Source organism: Grammomys surdaster, unplaced genomic scaffold (genome assembly GCF_004785775.1).
Source record: "Grammomys surdaster isolate TR1022 unplaced genomic scaffold, NIH_TR_1.0 225, whole genome shotgun sequence".
In the NCBI taxonomy this organism is placed as follows: Eukaryota; Metazoa; Chordata; class Mammalia; order Rodentia; family Muridae; genus Grammomys; species Grammomys surdaster.
Window position 1 is genome coordinate 5,697,594 of NW_021604670.1, and position 22,499 is coordinate 5,720,092.

The 22,499-nt window shown below is 39.3% G+C and overlaps 1 pseudogene; it reads left to right on the forward strand.

Moving 5' to 3' along the window:
* Positions 1 to 21,747: 21,747 nt before the first annotated feature.
* LOC114626005 lies at positions 21,748 to 22,268 on the forward strand (annotated as a pseudogene).
* Positions 22,269 to 22,499: the final 231 nt, after the last annotated feature.

Consider the following 22,499-nt stretch of genomic DNA (forward strand, 5'->3'; position numbering starts at 1 on the left):
TCCTTCAGCCTGTTGACCTTTTTGAGTTCTGTGAACTGTATCTTAGGTATTCTGTACTTTTTTTTAGAGGGGGCTAATATCCACTTATTAATGAGTACATGCCATGCATGTCCTTTGGGGTCTGAGTTATCTCACACAGGATGATATTTTCTAGTTTCATCCATTTGCCTGCAAAACTCAGGATGTCTTCGTTCTGAATAGCTGAGTAGTATTCCACTGTAAGTTTATTTTCTTTTTTTTTGTACCAAAATTTATATTTATATTTTTATTTATATTATTTATTTATATTTCAGATGCCAACCCATTTCCCCATTTCCCCTCCCTAGAAACCCCCTGTCCCATCCCCCATCCACCTTTCTGCTTTTATACAATTTTAATTACATGTTAAGTATTAAGGTAAAAAAAAAAAGTAAGTTTATTTTCTAATATTGGTAGGTATAAAAATCCATGCACTTGTTCCAACCTCTCCTAAATCATGCAATTATACAACTTTAAACTTATTTACTTTGGTAAAGTAATCATGAAAGTAGGAAAAATACTACTATGAGTAATGGTCATCTATTCTGTGGGGTCAGTAAATGAATATATACTGTATTTCCTCAGGTGTCCTGAAGTAAATTAGAAATATCATAACACCATGTTACCATGTGCTCCGAAGAATGCCATTTAAAATCTAGAACATTCTTACTACATCCTAATGGCTAATTCTACTCCTATAAAGATAAACTAGTAGAGTTCCTAAGTATCGAATAATACAATGTTGTATTCAGATTTCCAAATCTATACTATGGAGGTCTTTTACAACTATTCTCTTCAATCTAGAAATCAAATCATATATGTACATCTCCATTCGATTGAACAAAAAACATTAACCCTACTTCAGAAAACTACCTAAAGCCCACACATAGCCCGAATTTTATACTTTTATTTGGTTTTTTTTTTTTTTGGTTGGTTGGTTGATTGACTGATTGGTTTTAAGACTGAATAGTGAAGCTAAGGTACATATCATTGAGTTATACCCCTAGCTAGCCTTAATGTCAAAATCTGCATACCAAATCAGATTTGATGAGGCTTTCAGTGAACAACACTAAGGAAAAGAAACTGCCTTTTGCCTTTGATAACATCAAGATATAATGGTGGAAATGGAAAGAAATTCCCAGATTAACAACCTCTGAAGATCAGAACAAGAGTAGATAGTCTAGCTGGCTTAGCTGTATAAACCTTCCTTCTAACTATAATATCCAAAGGAAAATGATTTTTGTAGCAGAAGCATGATTTAAGACATCTCACTTATTAATTTATCCCGAAGGAGAAAGCACCAATATAGGAAATGGAAAGAATTCTAAGTCATAAAGCAATGGTGAGCATACCAATGCAATCATCTCAATTTATTCCCCAAAAAAAACCATGAAGGAACCATATGAAGACTACAGTGCTACACTAATCTCAGTGGCTCAAAATTGAGAATAAGGAATAATATTAAATAATAATCAATAAACTTTGAATAGTCTATTAGTAATGTCTGAGTAGAAATCTATTAGTAGATTTCTTTTTTCTACCCCCACTTCCTAAAAGACATTTCATAAGGTAGAAGGTAACATTCTCCTGCTGAAAGAAATAAGTCTTGAACTGGAACTCTTGTAATCCCCTCAAACTCTCAGCCTTGCCATAAAATACAATAGACAAAGAATGCCCTTGTCTATAAAGTTGCTACTATAAACAAGGCAAAATTCCCTCCTTCTCTCCCTCAAAGTGATAAAGAGATAAATATCAAAATATTCCAAGATGAAATAAATATATCCAGTTATAAAACTGGTGGTATAAATGGGTACCTTGATTTGGAATTTGAAAACTGACAATAGAAATTAACCCACAAAAGGTTATTTTACTCAGATAATAAACCTTTCAAAGATCATATTATAAAATTATAAATTATATCCCATAAGGAAGATATAGAATAAAAATATTTTAAGTGCATTGAAAAGGGGAAGAAACCAATCAAGAGAATAAAAAGTGAAATGAAAATCAATGAAGAGGCTAGAGAGATGGGAGATGAGGCCAGGGGGCTGGAAATGAGCCAACAAGTCTTTTTATTTTCTTTTTATTATTGGATATTTTACTTATTTACATTTCATATGTCATCCATTTTCCTCATTTCCCCTCCCTAGAAACCCCTTTTCCCATCCCCCTGCCTCCTTTTTGCTTTTATACCATTTTAATTACATGCAAGTATTAAGGTCAGTTCTAGGTTGAGGAACTAGCAATACAATAGATGCAAATAGTGAAGGAACAAACAAGACAAGAAAGGCAATAAATAAAGTTCCATGAACATTCCTGTGATCACTGTTTCTAAGGGCTTATTAGGATGACCAAAATATCTGAGCCTACTTCCCTGTCCTAGCCCAAAGTCATTTTCATGTCTGAAGCCTACTTCCTTGTTCTATCCTAAGATTTAGATTCCTGCCTGAAATTACTTTTCTGTTCTAGTCTAGGATTTAGATTTCTGCCTGAAATTACTTCTTTGTTGTAGCCTAATGTCAGGTTTCCCCCTGAAGCCCACTTCCTTGTCCCTGGCCCATGTTAGATTCATGTCAAGCAGCCCTGAATGCTCTCTACCTCTCCCCCTTTTTTATTTCATGACAGCTACTTTTGATAATCACTTAGCAAAAAATGTTACTAGTATTAAAAATCTGTTGAATATACAAGAGGATTTAGATAGGCATTTGAAACAACAGATTGATGCTCTATTTATTTATTGGAAGCAGGTTCAGAGTTTAAAAGTAAAAAGCCATCTCCAGTGTCATGTCAAATACCATTAGATTCGTGTTAGTTCTAAAATTTACAGTGGTAGTCATTACAATTAGGAAAAAGTTTAAAGACACTTGCAGTATATTTGGTATAATTTTAATACCTCTCTGGATGTTTTAATTTTGCATAGTGAGCTTATGAATTTCAAGAATGCTGCTCTGATGAGTGTTGATGTGGTAGATACTACAGATAAGATTACCCATGACCTGAGGTCAGTATTTCTATTTTGGTCAAGCTTCAAGAATGGCATATATAGCTTGATCATGCTAGCCCTTTTTCTCCTGGGAATACTTTTATTCCTGTCCATTGTGTTAAAGCTTGTCTTTAACAACATCAACATGTTGGCAGTCAAAGTACATGGCTTGAAACTTAAAATGGACCCGCCAGAAAGAATTATTAAATTAATAGACTGGCAAGCCAAGGACGGGTAAGACTCTGCACAGAGCCTTACCAACATAAGATATTAGTTCACTGCTTTTGATAATGTATATTCCATGACAGGTAAGGAAGGCATTCTTGTCAGAATGATCTAAGACAGGTTCTGAAATAACCTGTCTTATTTATGAAATAAAAAAGAGCCCAAAAGTCTTATTGATATACTTCCTCCAGAAAGATTGCATCTCCTAAAGGTTATATAACATCCCCAAACCTGAGCAACATGTGTTCAAATATATGAGCCAATGGGAACTTTTTTTCATTAAAACCACAACACATACACATAAAATTAGAAATCCTGAAGAATAAAATAATATAAAAATATACATTTTATATATGTAAAAGTACATTGTAGCGACAACAAAAACAAAACAAAACTATGACTTTGGCAAAAACCATAGACACAGCTAGTTGAGCAGTAGGTGCCAGGAACTGGGTTAAGAAGGGAAAGGGTATGAAGCACAAAGTCTAGCAGTGAACCAATGGGTTCATGACATGTATGTGTCAACAGGCAAAGTGAATGCTGCTGTAAACTATAAAGCTTACTTGATGATGTTGATTCACCATTATTGATTCATCAGTTATAACAAATATACCACACTAGAATAATAAACAATCAATGGAAGGAAATAAGGAGCATCAGAGAAAAGAAGAGAAAAATGCAACAATATTTTTCACTCAACATTTTTCTAAATCCAAAGCTATTCTAAAAAATTAAGTTTATTAATGTGCCTTAAAAGTACTTGACTCTAGATATCAAAGGGGAACATTGGAGTCAAGGGAAATTGAATAGAATAACATATTTTAAAACATAATGTAGCAAGAATATTAGATCTAAATGTAAAGGAAAAAAACCTCAAGGCCTGCATGTTAAAAGAAAAATCAAATAAGTTACAAGAGGGACCATGGATTATGCTGGCTGCAGACTTCTCAAAAACAACATACAAAGCAGGGTACAATAAAAAGGCATTTTCAAAAATTCAATGAATAACATTATGGACAAAATACATCTAGCAAGCTCTCCTGTCAGTATCAAGCTATGGAAAAAATAAATTTTAAGCATGCAATATATCAAGAAAATCTATACCCATAAGCTGTTCTTCAGGAATCGATTCAAAGATAAACTTCAACAACAAAAGGCTGACTGATACACAGATTCAAGAGTTACAGCTAAAGCAACCCTCATTTGAAAAGCTAAAAGATAGGCAAAGATACATCAGGTAAATGAAAGAAAATATGAAGGAACAAGACTCTGATGACAGAAAAAACTTTTAGCCAAAATTTAAAACCACTAAATATAAAAAGAGCAATCTCTGTTAGTCCTAAAAAAAAAAAAAAAAACACCAGTGTGGTCAAGTTTATTAACCAAAGGCAAGAGGATCATGCTGGTGATTCTCTGGGAGATTATGGTGTTATTACTATTTATTTACTAGTATGTTAAATCTTGTGGTAAAAAATTAGCAATAATATTTAGAAGGCAATGCCAATTGTATTTTAAATGTCTCACTGGGCATATGTTAGTGTTTTATTTAGTTGGGATTTTTGTTTTGTCTTGTTTGGTTTGGTTTTGGGGATTTTTGTTTTTTAGTTTCTGACATAATTTAATTACATTTCTTCCTTCCATTTCTTCCCCACAAACCCTCCCATAAGCCCCTCCTCGCTTTCCTTCAAATTTATGGTCTCTTTCTTCACTAATTGTTATTGTGTGCATGTAAGGATTTTCATATACCTTCATATTTCTAAATTTAGTCCTTAAATTTAACTCTGGAGTCTATCACCAAAACAGAAAAATAACACACAAATAAAGGCAACTTTGTGAAGATAAATATAAATAAATAAACAAAAATTTCATTATATGATGTAATAATAAATGTAAAGCTTATATAAATATCTTTGTGATGTCCATGTAATACCAAGTAACTCAACCATTTGAAAAACAAGAAAGAAAAAATAGAAATATGAGAAAGGATGTAAGTACAAAGACCCTAATAACATAATAGTGTATATGCTGCAATCGGTAACCAAAAGATCAAGTTGTCAAGAGTGTGGATATGGGGGATATGGTAATGATAGTTCCCTGGGTAAAACACCTTGTTAGTGTGAGGAGGGAGGTTGAGGTCTCAGAATATACATAAAGTTCTGTGTGGTAACACACCTCTATAACGTACTACCCCTATGGTGAGAGGAGATGTGGCGACAGGAGTCTCTCTCCAATCCCTTGGGCCTGCTAGCCTGGTGTTCCCTGTGGGAAACAAGAGATGTCTCAAAGAAGATGTACCATGGATGCCAACACCTGAGATTGTTTCCTCACCTCCACCAGACTTTAACATCCATGCTCCATACTCACACATCCTACACACAGATCATAGGTCTGAATGATCAAATCAACAAAATCGAGGATGTGTGTCTAATTTTACATTCTTATAAAGAAAAGTCTATCATTTTTCAAGTTTAAAAGAAACCTTTACAAAGCACTATCTAGAGAAGAAGGAGGAGGAGGAGGAGGAGGAGGAGGAGGAGGAGGAGATTCTATATAAGACAAATAAATATTAAGGAAAGCTCTTCCTCCAGTTCAGCCCAGACTATCACCCAGCCTGGACTGCCCCTTTGCCTTCAGTACCAACTGCCATGCTCTGGAGCAGCTCATGTTCCCAACAGCCCACTCTTCCCTGCCTCCTTATTTCTTCCCTTCCCTACTTCCCCAAAGTGGTTTAGCCACACCAGAGCAAAGATCTTATCTCAGCCTAGGTGTTTTATGAATGTAGGAGTGATCTTGCATTAAGATAGAAGAGAAAAAACCCAACTAAATGAATACTTTAAAACATTGAAAACAATATGACTACTGGAAATACTTTCCATAATTCTGGACTGACAGATAATATAGTTTTGTTTTTTGTTTTTTTTTAAAGACTCTATCTCCAAAAGTAATCTACAAGCTCAATACAATCACAAACAAAATTCTAAGTATTCACAAAACTATTTAAAAATTCCAAAATATTTAAAAATACCAAAAATAATAAATAGGCAGATAGATAGATGGATGGATGGATGGATGGATGGATGGATGGACGGATGGATGGATACATATATACATACATACATAAATATCCTAACCCTTAGTAGGAAAAAATACTGCTACAAGCATCACACTGTGTGATTCCAATTCTACTACAGATCCACAGAAGTAAAGACAACCTGGTATAAGCCTGATAAATGGGCGTGCATCCCAATACAGTAAAACAAAGGAGCCAGAAACACACACAGATAGGGCCAACTAATATTTAACAAAGTTTCAAAATCATACACTGGGGAAAAAAGCTCATCCAACAAACAGCCCTAGCAAAACTAACTATCAATCCTCATAAGAACAGAATCAGATTTCTATCTCACACCCTACATAAAAATATCAACTCAAAATAGATCGAAGGTTTTAGTTTAAAACCTGAAAAGTTAAAATAACTAAAGAAAATACATCAGGATAAACACAAAGGTAAGAACTCCACAGGAAATAATCCCAAGAACTGACAAAAGAGATTCTATGAAGTTAAAGATCTTATACGTAGCAAAGAAAAGTGTCAGCTGATCAAACATGGGACTTAAAGAATGGGAGAAGAACTTCCAGCTATGCTTCAGTCAGGGGCTTGTTACCTAGATTATGTAAGGAACTGAACTAATTAAGCTAAGTGGCCTGAGTTTGATCCCTAGATTCCATGATGGAAAGAGAAAGCAGATTTATAGTGTCTATATCTACCAGCAAGTAATGATACATACACAGGGAGTGTGTGTGTGTGTGTGTGTGTGTGTGTGTGTGTGTGTGTGTGTGTGAGAGAGAGAGAGAGAGAGAGAGAGAGAGAGACAGAGACAGAGACAGAGACAGAGACAGACAGACAGAGGTAGACACAGGCAGAGAGGAAGACAAAGTGGGAGACAGAGCAACAAAAACAGAGGCAGAGAGACAGAGGGACAGATAAAAAAAACATGTACACACAATAATAATAAAATAATTTAAAATTAGAACTGTAGCATAAAGAAATAGAATAAGAATGAGAAACTAAATCAAATAAAGCAAAAATTATATAGAAAAAAGCAGAGACCAATAAAGTGAAGAACAGAAAACTAGAGGTCAAATTATCATTTTTAAAAAGCCAAGTGTGATAATCCAAAATGTATTATAACCAAGAAAAACATTTCAAAACCCAAATACAAAATATAACCATTTCATATTTTATTTGCCTATTCACCTATTTAGCACCAGTGGTTGGAGGCACTTGCATTGGTGTTCATGTGGAGCACAGAGAACAGCTTACAAGGGTGGATCCTTCTATCATGTGGGTCCCAGGGATTGAACTCAAATCATCACACTCAGTAGCAAGTGCCTCTAGCCCCTTAACCATCTCATTGTCCCAAATAAGACATTTTAATCCAAAACTAATAATCAGCCATCATAAGCACCAGGAAATTATTCCATAAATTTAAATACAGAAATACATGCAAATTAAATACTCTCACACAACTAAGCAAACAATTATCAGAGTGAAGAGACAGCCTAGAGAATAGGTTCTCTGCAGAAACCAAGAAAAGTACAGGAACCATTGTTAGGATAATGGGTGGGAGGAGCAATAGAAAGGGGAATACAGGGTACATGTGGTCTGATTAGGAAATGGGAAAAGGGGCTGGCTCTAATTACAGAGGTGGAGGGACGTAAATACAGAAGAAGGAAATAGGAGGGTAAAATAACACTAAAGACGTCTGAAAAACTCATAAAGAATCATACTGTTAACTGCTTACCTAACAAGAAACAATACAATACATGTAAGTTGGTATGTAAATATACATATATGGTTTAAATGAATTTTTTCATCTGGACTGGCAAAGCTCCCTCGAAGAGCCAAAGACAATCTAACAAAAACCCCTAACACCAGCACACAAGGTTCTATTTTTAGTTGTTGTTCAATGTTGTCTAAGAGAATCCCAAGCCATTATAGGCTACTGCAGTTATCCTTTGTTGCTCACCAGAGCTGGAAGGTAAGTCTCTATTACTGATGACATTGTTCACTTCAAACACCAGCCCAGAAGCCCCTGAGCTGGAGCTGATCTGAATGTCTTCTCTTTGAGGCATAGCTTTGATGGTGCCAGAAGGTATCACGCAAGCTTCCAAAGGAGAGAATCAACCAACATTTCTACACAGCTATGATGCCTATGAACCACAATACTTCTATGCAGTTTGCCATGCTCTTCAGTTCCTGCAATCCTGTCCCTAACTCTTCCATAGGGGTCCCTGCCATCTGTGTCTTGCTTGACTGTATCTACATCTGTCTCAGTAAGCTGCTGGGTATGTACTCACTGATAAGTGAATATTAGTCAAAAAGTACAGAATACCCATGTTACACCACACAGACCCTAGGAAGTTAAACAGAAGGAAGGCTCAAGTGAGGATGCTTGAATTCCACTTAGAAGGGAGAACAAAATAATCATGGGAGGTAGAGGGAAGGAGAGACCTGGGTGGGAAAGGAAGGGGAAGAGGAATGGGGGTGCAGGATCAGGTAAGAGGAAGACAGGAGATAGGCCCAGAGGGCCAGGAGAATGAATGAAATATGGAGCTGCCAGGGGTTGGTTGGGGAACCTCTAGAAAGTCCCAGAGACCTGGGATGTAAGAGGCTCCCAGGACTCAGTGGGGATGACCTTAGCTATAATGCCCAACAGTGTGGAGATGGAACCTGAAGAGACCACCTCCAGTTATTTTAATTACTTTTAATTTGTTACTTTAAAATAAAACTACCATATAACCCTGCTCTACCATCCTTGAATATATACCCAAGGGACTCTAAGTCAAAACACCACAGAGGTATTTCTACTACATGTCTCTGTTCACTGCTGCACTATTCACGTAGTGAAGAAATGGAACCAGCCTGCGTATTTACCAGTAGAGGAATTAATAAAGAAAATGTGATGCATATACATAACAGAATTTTATTTCTGCTATAAGGAAGAACAAGTTCATGATCCATATTGAACAATAGATAGAACTGGAGAGTAGTATAGTAAGAAAAATAAGCTGGAGTCTGAAAGATGATCTTTATGTTTTATTTCATACGCAGAACCTTCATTTAAATTTGTGGAAGGGGTCATGAAACTTTAAAGGTGACCGTGAGATGGAAGGAAGATAGCATAAGGGAGGGGAGGAGAAGAGTGGGTATAGAGTATATATGACATTAATACAGAAGAGGGAACTGTTTATGGTTGAAAGGGGACCATAAGAAGGAATCCAGGGAGATAAGGTAAGGTAGTTGGAGAGGCAATGAATAAAAGGGAAGTATAATGATCAGTATACTTATGCCATATACTGATAACGTACAATGATCAGTATACTTATGCATACACATGACATACTGAAGCACCTTACTTTGTATGCTAACTTTAAATTTTATTTTTAAAAAATAATTACACAAAAATAATAATGAGTCACAAGATATTTTTAGTTTGAGGCCAAGATGTAACCTGTTGTAAAAGCATGATCTGTGGGGAAAAAAGACTGTGGCAGAGGTGGAGTTCCCAGAGAATTTCCACTCCGTCCACCCCACGGGTCCCACATACAGGAGAAAGTCTAAGGTTCCAGAGGCTGGAGGCTTTGTCAACAGCAGGCCCCAGTGACACCAAGGAAGTCCTTGGTTCCAGAAAGGTTTATTTTCATGGCGGATGGTGGATGGATTTGGATGTACCCTCCCCCCCCCCAGACCTGAGTTAAATAGGGAGGGAGAAAGGGGGAGGTTCTGGGAAGAACGCTTAATTTGCTCCACCCTCTGGCCTTCATTAGTATGTAAATCCCTAGGGTCTATGGTCTACCTGTGCACTTTGAGAAAGGCTGTAATGGCCTACGTGACTGAACAATGTAGGTCTATGGAGACGAGACTGTGTGTCAGGACTCTGGGTCCTGGGGACTTGGCCGAACGCCTGCCGTTTCTCACTTAGTGTTTTGGGATTCCAGACCCATGCCCAGCCCTGAACCAGGATACCCTTATGCAGTCCCACAATGATCCACCCCTAGGTTATCTGATAAGACAGGATAAGGCTGAGAGTTTACTCTAAATGGATTAGCATGGCATCCTATAGTACATGTTAGGTGTTGGAAAGTTAAGACAGGAAGGAAAAAGGCAGAGGTCCAGGTAAGCACTGTTAGTACCCTGAGCTAGTTTTAGAAATGGAGGTCAGCAGGTGCATGACTGGGGATGTATTTTTGTGGGTCCCCAGTTCTGGAGGGTGTACCACGATGGTCTCCCAGCTGAGGACAGAGTGAGAGCAGGGAGGGTCTGCAACCATCTTTGCCGCTGCCTCTGCCCGCGTCTCCACTGTCCCTGCTGGTCTCCAGCCAGGCCTGGTGTGAGAGGTCTGGGCCAAAGGGTACAGAGTGTGAGCAGGGAGGAGAGATTGCCTGCCCCCACTGCTGCCTCTGCCCAAGTCTCCACTGTCACTGCTCGGTCACTCCCAGGTGCTGCACCTGTCTCTCAGCACTGAGCCTTCGGGCTGGGCCAATAGGAAGCCGGCTAGCTGGCGAGGAAGCAGCTTGGTGTCCCAGGAAGGAACAGATCTCTCCCCAAGTGTTACAGTTCTAGTGTTACAGCTCTTGCAACAGAAACTCTTGGACACCAGGATGATTCTCGAACACACCTTTTACTTCTCCAGAATAAAGCCCTTATATACAGTTTCAGGGTGGGTTAGGGTCTGGCAGCAGATAACACCTATTGGCTTTGTCTGAGAGCTTGGAGATACCTCATCTACATCTAGGAGAGCCTGAGGCACTGTTCCTCGTGACTGATGATCATAGACCTCTCTTTGGGAGGGGCTGTTGAGGGCCGAAGCTGAATGAAAAAAACAGGGCCTGGGGGCAAAAGCCAAACACCTACCGTCCAGATAATGGTCCGGGATTCAAGACTCACTCAACCAGGTACCCACCTGCTTCTTCCAGCCCAGCACTCCACATATTTTGGAGGTAAATATATTACTAGATATATTAATATATTCTAATAATCTAATTATGTTATATTGTGAGATCTTTCCACAATTATATATTTTAATATATATATAATATATAATGTATATATAGAAAGAGGGGAGGGAATTACTCCTAGGATTTGGGCCAGAGCAAATGAAGAGAGGGTGATGGCCTTGGTGGAGGCTGTGGGGGGCACTGCTTAAAGATATGTAGATTGGTAACTCAGTTTTGACCTTCCATGCTTGACATGAAACTTAGAAGAAGGTTTCTTTTATAATCCAATGTTTTTTGATTTCCTGTATTTTATTTACTTATACATGTATCTATTATTTATTTATTTTGACCAATCAATTAATTTAACTATGGTTAATTACAGAAGCATGAGTGAGGAGTTAATCATAGGCATATGATCATCTTACCAGTGGCTATGCCTCTGAAGAAAACATTTCTCCGTTTTTGAGAGACATAAATATGACTTTATGAAAGTTTTTTCTATTACAAAATACTTCTCTGGTCTCATTGATTTGAAAGCACAGGAAACATCATTAACTGCTTATCTATCCTCAAGGACAGAAGGGACCTTGTGAACTCCTCTTCTCAAATTCCAATTGATATCATCAGCTATATAATCCTTTAAAACCCTTAGTCTCTGAAACAGCGGGATCCCTCTGCTAAACGCTAACCGAAGTAGAAATGCCTATCAAACAATAAAATAAAAAAAAAGCCACTGTAGGGCCTGCAGCACGTTTATCGTTACACCAGCAAAAGCCAAAGGCCCTTATAGAAATGAGTGCCTTGGACAATTTTCAGGAGAGCATGCTTCAATAAATGCCAACCTGAATTACTGGACAACGTTCAGGAAAGGATGCATGATTCAAATAAGCTCATCCCATCCTGACCTCGCATTCTAAATCACATGGAAGATAGAAGTTCACCAACTGGAAAATAGACATTATTAACCCTGTGCAACCTAGATAAAGACGAGTATCTCTGACCCTTCACCCCCTCCTCAGGATAGAAGAGAGGTCTGTTTCTTATGTGATCTCACCACACCCTCTGTATATCGTGTACTTCGCTGTGTGAAGTCTATTCTGTTGAACTGAACACCCTATGGGGACAATGTCTGTGTCTACTGCTATCACATCCTGAGGCCATGCAAAAAGACAAAGAGAAGGATACAGGTCTGTGGATGTCCGATGTTTCTTTCCTACGGGAAAGCCTATTTCTCTGGTTGGAAACAGGAACTTAAACAGCTTAGCTAGGGAAAAGAGAGAAGCAGAAACCTTTGAGCTATTCAAATCAGTCCTTTTATTCTGATTTCATGAATATCAAACACTTTTCTGCTTAAATATGACTTTATGGAAGTTTTTTCCTTTTCTATTAGGAAATGCTTCTCTAGTCTTGTTGATTTGAAAGTACAGGTCATATATCCTGATTTTTAAAAATTAATACTGTGAGGGTTTTTTTCCCCCTGAAAGACAGATTCTCTTTGAAATAGTTGGCCAGTTCAAGATCTGATTTCACTGGCAACCAAGACTGCTTGTGCAGACGGTTCAGGAAGTGGCCAATTCGGGGCACTCCCAGTTGCAACTTGACCCCAAAGCACATCATACAATGCAAACACCCACCTTATGAATTCACTTTCTGTGGTTGTTTTACTACTGACTTAGTAACAGAGGGGAAAAAAAAAACATTTCCTTCTCAAAAATTGGTCTTCCATTGACTTTGTTCTTTTGTATGTAGATGAAGTCATGCTTTTTTTTTTTTTTAGATATTTCCCCTTTGATTATATTTGTGGAACCAAGAAGTATGTCACATCACAAAAGAAGTGACACAAAGACTGAGGACTTCTCTATTGCCATTGTTGCATAAGGCCATTCCATCCCAGCAATCTAGCACATATTCATGTACATATGAACACGTGTGTGCATGGGCACGCACACACACACATGCACACACTTTCTTTTCCAGCTTTAAAAAAAATCATTTAAGCCAATCAGCATACTGTTTAGTCTGTGAGCTTACACTATGTCACATTCTTCATCTCTGCATGTTTAACTAAATCAGACTTGTGATTACAGAAGCCAAAACTAAAGTATGCCTAACTTCCTCACAAATGGAGTTAGACAACTATTCTCCTGGATTATCATCTCCCAATGTGCTTTCTGAGAAAAGAATATTTGGAATAGATGTTGTTAAAACGATTTATCTAGAAATACGAGTACTCATTCCTTTTCCTTGAAAGAAACTGGTTTAAAGGGATTTTTTGACTGGTACTTTTCTGGAACTTTCGAATGTAGTAAAGAACTGTAGTTCATATTCCCTACTAATTGTTCTTGAAGGACAAGCCAGTTAGTTTCTCCATTGCACCTTCCTGCTGCCTGCTTTGAATGAGGTGTGGGAACGAGCTCTGGTGTTGCTTAAGAAGTGCGGGAGTGCCCTCTCGTGGGTCTAACTAGTTACTACAGAAACACGAAGCTCCCACCACTAAAACTCCAGGTTGGTGAATTTATAAATCTTTGCCTCCTGGAGCAGTGGTATCTTCTTCTGTCTCTGCCAGTCCAGGAAGGCCCCCCTCAAGCTCTGATGTCACATCTAGATTTTTCTTAACTTTTCAGACTCCTTGTAGGAACTCAAGATCAGTAACTCAGCCGTAAGAACAGAAGCTCCCCATTGCTCACGGCATTTTCATTCACGCAGTGCGTGTTCACATTTCATTTGAAATATGTAAGCTCTGAAAGCATAGCATTGTCCTCCCGTCCCAGATCTGGAGTCATTTAAAATGGTGTGGGTAAGTATAGGGTCGCAGATGGAGATAAACTTTTTCAAATATATACCTTGGGGTTTCCATACCTACATTTGAAGTTTTGCTTGATTAGATAAAAAGTCACAGGAAGCTAAGTTGAAATCTCCAAGCCAACAAGGTGATTCGATGGTTCTTAATTAAGTACTAGCGATAACCTATTCCATACCAAGAAATGCATTACGTGCTCCTTTTGGGGAGATCAGTGACATTTTCTTTATCTCCCTTTCCCTCCAGTTTAGATCCTCCTGTTATGAGAAGCCAACAGTCCACCAGCAGCTCTTCTGTCACTTCCTTTGCGATAGTACCATTCCTGCTTTCATTTTTAAAGTTAATAGTAACTTGCCTCACAGGTTGTGGTAAGGATTAAATAATATAATGCATGAAAATCAGTTCATATATCTAGGGGATTAAATACTCAAGAGACATAATTCTCAATAGTACTGTGATTATTATTCTGTGGATATCCAAATGCCTCCAATCTTGCTGGTTTTAACCAATTTCTGATACCATAATCCTATCTAGTTTTGATCTGTCTTGACGTACATCTATGCGCACTGGCTTCTTATCTTAGTCCTTCATTTCTGTTGGCCTTATATACTCTGACCCTCATGGTGATGGACAAAAAGTCCCTGCTAAGCTTCCCTGCCAAGCTGGCTTCTCCTGCCTTGAATGTGAGCCCTTTCAGATCTTCTCGGGATTGGCTGCAAGTCTGAATCCTGACTGCCGGCTTTGTGCTCCAGGCTGTCCTAAATGAAATCAGGATATACATATGGCCAACAGCTCTCAACTCCTGCATCTACTTTTGAGAAACAACCTTCCTATAAACTTCTCATTTACTGTCTGTCCAGTTTACACAGCAGAAGAGTTCAGTAAGTCATTCATTGCTTGCTTGGCTGCTAGAGATGAGAAACTCTGCTAGAATCACAGTCTACAATTCCATCCCCACTGTCTTCTTCCTTAACTACATACAGATGGAGCTAAGCAAAACTTAAGATGGAAAAAAGCAAAACACAATAGGATAATGAACACCTGAAATTGGAACACTCAAGAAATTTGGAAATCTCAAAGATACATGAGAACACTATGTGTATGTGTGTGTCATAAGAGAAAAATAAAACACAAAATAAAGGGGCAGGAAGCAAGAATGTCAGGTTCATAAAAAGCAATTAAAAGACCTGACATATAGGAAAACAACATAAATAGTACCGAAAAGGTGGGCTGATTCTTCATAAACAACATCCATTCAGGAGTGACAGGAGGATGTAAACAGTGGGTCCCACATGCTTCAGAGTGAAGAATCCTCTGGTTTAAAGAAAGTAATGACTGGGCAGTGGTGGTGCACACCTTTGATGCCAGCACTTAGGAGGCAGAGGCAGGCAGATTTCTGAGTTCAAGGCCAGCCTGGTCTACGGAGTGACTTCCAGGATAGCCAGGGCTACACAGAGAAACCCTGTCTCAAAAAAAAAAAAAAAGTAATGATGACTTCTTTATTGTTACTTCATCCCACTCTGCTTTAACTGTAATTATCATAAACTTTGAATAAAGAACCACTTAGACAATATCATGAAAATGTTTGCATATCTGCATTCAGTGCTGCATAGTATATAACAAACAGGACAGAAAAGCAATATTAACTGAAAACAAATAAATAAAGGATGTGTAGCATACAGATGATGGATTGTTTTCAGCCATTAAGAAGAGGGAAATCATATCATCTACTATGATATGGGTAAATATTAAGGGTATTATGCCAAGAGGAATAAGACAGGCACAAATACTATATGACTCCAGGTATATACAATATCTAAAGTAGCCAAACTCCAGTGGGGGCAGAAGAATAGTGATTGACTAGAGGGAATGGAGGCAGTTTTTTAATGTGCCTGGAGTTTAACTGGAGGTGTAGCTCAGTGGTAGACTCCTTGCTTAGAATGTGCAGGCCTCCAGGTTTAACCCGCAGCAACTACACAAATAAATGAATACACTGCTTCCACTTTGCAAGATGAAGTTTCACAGGTTTGCTGCGCTATAATATAAACACACTTAACACGACTGAACTATACACTTAAACAAGCTTAAGGAAACGGGCTTCATACTGTGATTTTTTTATATATATAAGACAGGCATTTGGACCTTCTCTCACCTTGTGTGTCTGTGTCTGCTTATGTACACCTGTTCTTCCGGTTGAATAAATAAGGTGAACAACTATCTCAAGCAATGACTCAAGCTATGTCGCCTTCATTATGCACAACAAAATGGCAAGGGAATCTGCCCATGGAGACAACTCTGCTGGGAGAAATAAGATAACAATGGTCTCTTTCTTGTCCCACAGAAAGGGACTTACAGGTAACTTCGGTGGACCCTAGAGCCTAGAGTCCTAGTTGCAATGATTAAAATCTTGCCCTGTGTAAGAATGAGTTCTTTCTTATTCCTTATGAAAACAAGTAGACTGTAACCCACTCTGTAAATGGCACAGCAGGGTACTGCTTTTATACTAGTGTCCATCAGGGTCTCAGTTCATGCTATTCAATATGACCAATCCAGAGTTTCAGGTGGGCTCTCCCTCTCTACTTCTCCCCCTTATCCCCTCTCCCTCCCTCCCTCAGTCCTTGTATCTTCCTCTTTTCTTCCACATCTGTTGCCCTTCTCCCTACCCAACTTGATTTGCCACCACCCCATATGTATTACATGCATAATCTTAGCCTAAAGTTTATCTGCATGATAAATAGAGGAGCAATAGATTCTCTTTTTTTCTCTAATTGAAAAATAGATTCTTTTCCAATGCAATACATCCCGATTAAATCATTTCTTCTCCCTCTACTCCTCCCAGTTCCTCCCCAACTCCCCTCCCATCTGGATCCACTCCTTTTCTGTCTCTCATTAGAAAAGAACAGGCTTCTAAGAGATAGCAACCAAACAGGACAAAATAAGATATAATAAGATGAAGCAAAAACTATCATACCAGACAAAGCAACCCAATGGGGAACAAAGGAGTCCCAAGAGCAGGCACAAGAGTCGCATACTCAAAGCATCAGTATGTTTGTTCATTTGTTCAAACAGTTTTACTCACTCAGTAAGCATCACTCCAGGTTCTAGATGAAGGTAAAGTTATGAGCCACAAATCCCTACCTCTGTTATACTGATGCCCAGCTCAACCATGCTGGGCTCTGGTATCTGCCCTAAGGAAAATTCTAATGAAGCTGTACATTTCCCTCTCGGTTGAGAACCAGCTGTCCAGCACACAGACAAAGAGCATGCGATGTAGTACAGTGAATTAAAGCAGCCACTCCTTGTGAAAATAATACATCCATTTGCATATTACTTACAGGCTCTGCTTCCATGAGCTCCAAGAGTTTGCTGAAAGTGATTTGTGATAAAGATTAAGATGTGTAGGTGTACGTGGCTGTGTCCAAATAGCCCCTTTTTAAAAAATATCTGATCTTCCTGACACCTTTTTCAAGATGTTACCTTAATCTAATTATCCTAAAACAGTGTCTGGGGCTCTGTTTCCCTAAGTCTTTTAACTCTCCTATTCATGAGTTTACAGAACCTCTATCGCCAGCAAACAGACTTCCCATCACATCCAGCAACAAAGTCTTGACACACAGAAACTTCTTTCCTTATCACAACCTACTAGTAAAATTTCAGCCTCACTGTGAAAAAAAACCTTCAGGGAAGTCATACTTAAGTTTGTAAGTCTTCAAACTTTAGAATTGCCAAACAGGCAATCTTCATACCCCATTAAATGTGCAAAGTCAAAAATTCTGGGTTTACCCTTGTTTTGTTGCAAGGGTTGAGCAGCTTTGCAGTCAAAGCCATATATTTCTTGGGCTTTGCTCTGAGAGAGCACCAGCTACTTATTGCCATTAGAAAGACTTCCCTTCGGAATAATAGCCTTGTCAGTTAGTTTCAGCTGGAAAGAACAGACCATATCTCACGGCACCATTTAGCACAGACTCAGTCTATGAGGACACCACGGAACAGGAAAGCCTCTCAGTTTGCAGTTAATGAATCAAAGTTTAAGGCGACAAATTGGCTTGCTGAGGCAAAATAGTTAATTAACTTTTAGTCAGAAATATTCATCCTGCTTTCTTGGCATAAACAAGTCTCATAAACTCTGTTTACTTACCCAAGTGTTTTTCTCTTCTCCTGCATCCCAAGGCATCACTTGGAGCTCTTAATGCATTATGTCAGAGGAGTCTTCTAATTTGAATCCAGTTTTTAAAATGTTTTCAGACTCCAGAACCAAAAGGAAAACACATATACATCCCTTCTTCATTAATTAGATTTCTGAAAACATTGAAAAATTAACCATTTTAAAATGCATTCCCCTCCCCCTGTATTAAATGCTAAGGTCCCTATGACTTCAGATGGTAATTGAATTAGACTTTGTGTTTTTTTAAGTAAATACATTAATTCTAAATGCGAGGTTAGCTGTGTTGATCCTGTCAGATGAGACCTTGAGAAAGTAGTGGTAGCTCACGTGTCCAATTAGCAAAGAAGTTTAATGACAACCACTCCAGAGCCTCTTGCCTCTGGCACTTTATAGATGCATAATTTCCTTAAAACAACATCTTAAATATTAGCTAATAAGAGAACTATGTCTGGCACTTTGCTGAATATGTACCTGAGGCCCCATGTCTTATAGATTCTCCAGCTGATCTTCCAAAATCTCATTTTGCTAACTTTTTCCCCAATTATGTCTCTTGTGACGAGACCACTCATATTTTCTCCGAGGAAAACATCTATTCATTGCCTCCTCTCATTGGCCTATGTTTTGTAAAGGAAGGCCATCCGCTACAGTGGATGCTTATGTTTAACTCCCTCTGACAGGAAATGCTGCTAAATTTTATCCTTCGCAGCACTGTGTGTTTACTTTCTTCTGGTTCTGTGCCAGATTTCTTAAACTCAAGTCATTATTTTATGAGATGATTTTTTTCCAAAGGCAAATTATAAGCTTATGAATTAAGTCAGCGTTAGACCAGACATGGTGCTTATTATTGAACTGGTTTGTTTGTGTATATGACACATCAAGACAATGCCTTTCGACACACATTTAGAAATGAAAGGCATACGTTAGAGAAGGAGACCCTCCTCTAAAAAGCCAAGTTCCTGGAGCTGTTCGGGAAGTTGACTTACAACTCCACAAGTAATTTTAAAAGCCTTTTTAACTCATGTGAGCTAGACATATTTTTCACTGAGCTAGTCCTAAACAAGATTGTAATAATCACATGTATTGGATTGCTACCAGGTACCAGGTAAAGTTCTAGAAGCTTGGAGCCTAAGATGAACACAATGCAGTTTCCTTAATGATATGCAAGGGGCACACATGTAAAGTTCTAAAAAACAAACTTTCACAGGGTGAAATACAGAAGCACCTGTGTTCTATACCATGCAGTTGTTCTGAATGCTGGCAGTGAACAGTCCTCAGCAGCACTCTTCTGAAAATTAGCCTCACCCTGAGAAAGCTCACCTAGGGATGCCTGAAGAGCTATGCCCTCTCCAAAGAGCCCCCATGGTCACTGGGATATGGAGATAGGAAATCCAGCCCCCTCCCTTCATACTGGACATATTCCATGGTGTGCTTCATGTACCAGAATTCCCTCGAGGAATCTGTAGAGCCAGTGCCTTTTCTGCCTTCACTTACTCCTTTCCACACTTCTTGTGAGAGTGCTCCCTAATAAGTTACCAATGAAGGAATTTCCATCACAGGATACCAACCAAAAACACTGAAACAGTTTGACAAGTGCAGTGTTTCCAGTACGAGGCGTAAGGTCTGCACTGGGATGCCTACAGTGTAAGTTAGCAAGGCTCGGGGGAGCCTGTCTACAAAGCACTTTATGAATCAATCCACAAAATCATCTAAATACATACAAACACATCTGCAGAGTGGACTTCCGTGCATGGGAAGTATTGGCATGAGAGGAGATGCATCATTCAGACTGCACACTCGGAAGAACACCTTCCCTCAGACTGCACACTCGGAAGAACACCTTCCCTCAGACTGCACACTCGGAAGAACACCTTCCCTATCTAAAGTGAGTAATATTTTATTACTTGCATAACATTATTATTATGCAAATAATAACATTATGCAATGGATAATACTGTTGTAACAGGTCGCGATACCTTAGCACAGGTGACTCCATGATGGAAGTACCAGGCAGGTCATAAAACTCAGCATGTGGACAGTCCCACGAGCCGAAAAATAACCAAAGACATAATCCATCAAAGTCCATAATTCTGGTAAAGTGTGTAAGTATATTAATTGCTTTTTGGCTTCTGGAGATCTGCTTCAGGCTAACTGTTCTTGTTAACTGAAGTATGTCAACTCAGGATATGGTTTTTGTGCTTAAAAGCTCACTCTGAGAAAGACTTGAGCTACACTGGGATTCTGAATACCCAATGTAGTCGCTGGCCTGCTAAGGATTTTCTATTGTTTCAAACGCATGTCCAAGAAGTCTTCTCTGGTGGAGACCCCATAACATCATGAAGCATCAGAAACATGCTGACTTTGAAAACCACAGAAGTTGGAAACTACATGATCACTTCCAGAGAGAGAAATTTTGAAAATCTAGGAGAAGAAAAAAAAAAGAACTAGGAAAGTAAAAGAGTTAGTTGTGTGACTCTTACATGGTAGAGAGCTGTGAGAGACAGAATCCTGGACTGAAGAAAGACAGTGGAAGCAAAAAGAAGGTTCAGTAAGCATTGTCCATGGATTCCCACCTGACCCCTCCATCTTCAGCTGCTTCTTGACTCAGTAAGCTCCTACTAGTGTAAGTACTGTGCACAATGAGCATGCTTAGTTCTTTTTCTAAGATGCTCCATTTTCCTTTATGCTCATGATTTTTAGTATTGTCTGTCACCTTGAATGGGCTACAGGATGCTCAGGTGCCTGGGATGGCATCATCTCAAGGGTTGTAAGAGAATTTCTGGAAGAAATTGACATTTGAAATCAATAGTCTGAGAAAAGGTGTTCTCTCACTCTTGTGGGCGTGTACATCTAATACACCGAGAACCCAGAGAGAACAAAAAGTCAGAAGGGGCATTTCTCTCAATCCTGTGCTGGGATATCCACCAGCCCTTCCCTCCAAGGTCATTAGCTCCCTCATGTCAAGCCTTTGGATATAGTCTGCATCACTCTACCAGTTTGCTTGGTGCTCTGGCTCACAAAGACGTGTTCTCAGATTTTCTGGCCTCTATAATTACATGAGCCAATTCCTGTGAAAATTCTCGCTTTGTATACGTGTTATCTGTATGTATCCCATTAGTCCTGTACCTTTGGAGGATCCTAATAAACATACTGCCATACAAAAATACTGCTTCTACACGAGCCTCTTTCTAAATTGTACCAGTGCATCATGGGAATCTTTTCAATAATCCACACTCTTCCTTTTTTTCTGATGTCCAAGTAAGCACACACAAAAAAATTTAAGATATCCTAGAATCTTTTTCTTGTTGGGACAAAATTTTAGAAGACATGTAGATATTCTCCTTCCAAGAAATCCGGCTAAGTCTCCACCATTAGCTCCAGCAAAGAAGTCCCTTCCTTCAGATATGCTAGGTCAGAAAACTAGAAATACCTGATGCATCGTCCATCTAGTGTGTTGCCACACACAGGACCAGTTTCTGGGTAATGTCAGGACTCTTAAGAATAAAAAGAGATGGTTCAGTCAGATCCCGGCAGCAGCTGCGGCGGCTCAAGTCTTCAGTATCTCTTTCTGTCTCCCTTTCGTTTCCGGAAACATGGCCTCTGGTGTGGCTGTCTCTGATGGTGTCATCAAGGTGTTCAATGACATGAAAGTTCGCAAATCTTCAACGCCAGAAGAAGTGAAGAAACGCAAGAAGGCAGTGCTCTTTTGCCTGAGTGAGGACAAGAAGAACATCATCCTGGAGGAGGGCAAGGAGATCCTAGTAAGAGATGTGGGGCAGACCGTGGATGACCCCTATACCACGTTTGTCAAGATGCTGCCAGATAAGGACTGCCGCTACGCTCTCTATGATGCAACCTATGAGACTAAGGAGAGCAAGAAGGAGGACCTGGTGTTCATCTTCTGGGCTCCCGAGAATGCACCCCTTAAGAGCAAAGTGATCTATGCCAGCTCCAAGGATGCCATCAAGAAGAAGCTGACAGGAATCAAGTATGAATTACAATCTAACTGCTTCGAGGAGGTCAAGGACCGCTGCACCCTGGCAGAGAAACTAGGTGCCCTGGAGGGCAAGCCTTTGTGAGCCACCTCCAGCCCCCTGCCTGGAGCATCTAGCAGCCCCAGACCTGCTCTTGGGTGTTGCAGGCTGCCCCTTTCCTGCCAGACCAGAGGGGCTGGGGGGATCCCAGCGGGGGAGGGCTATCCCTTCACCCCAGTTGCCAAACATCCCTCCCACCCCCTGGACCGTCCTTCTCCCTCCATCCCTGACGGTTCTGGCCTTCCCAAACTGCTTTTGATCTTCTGATTCCTCTTG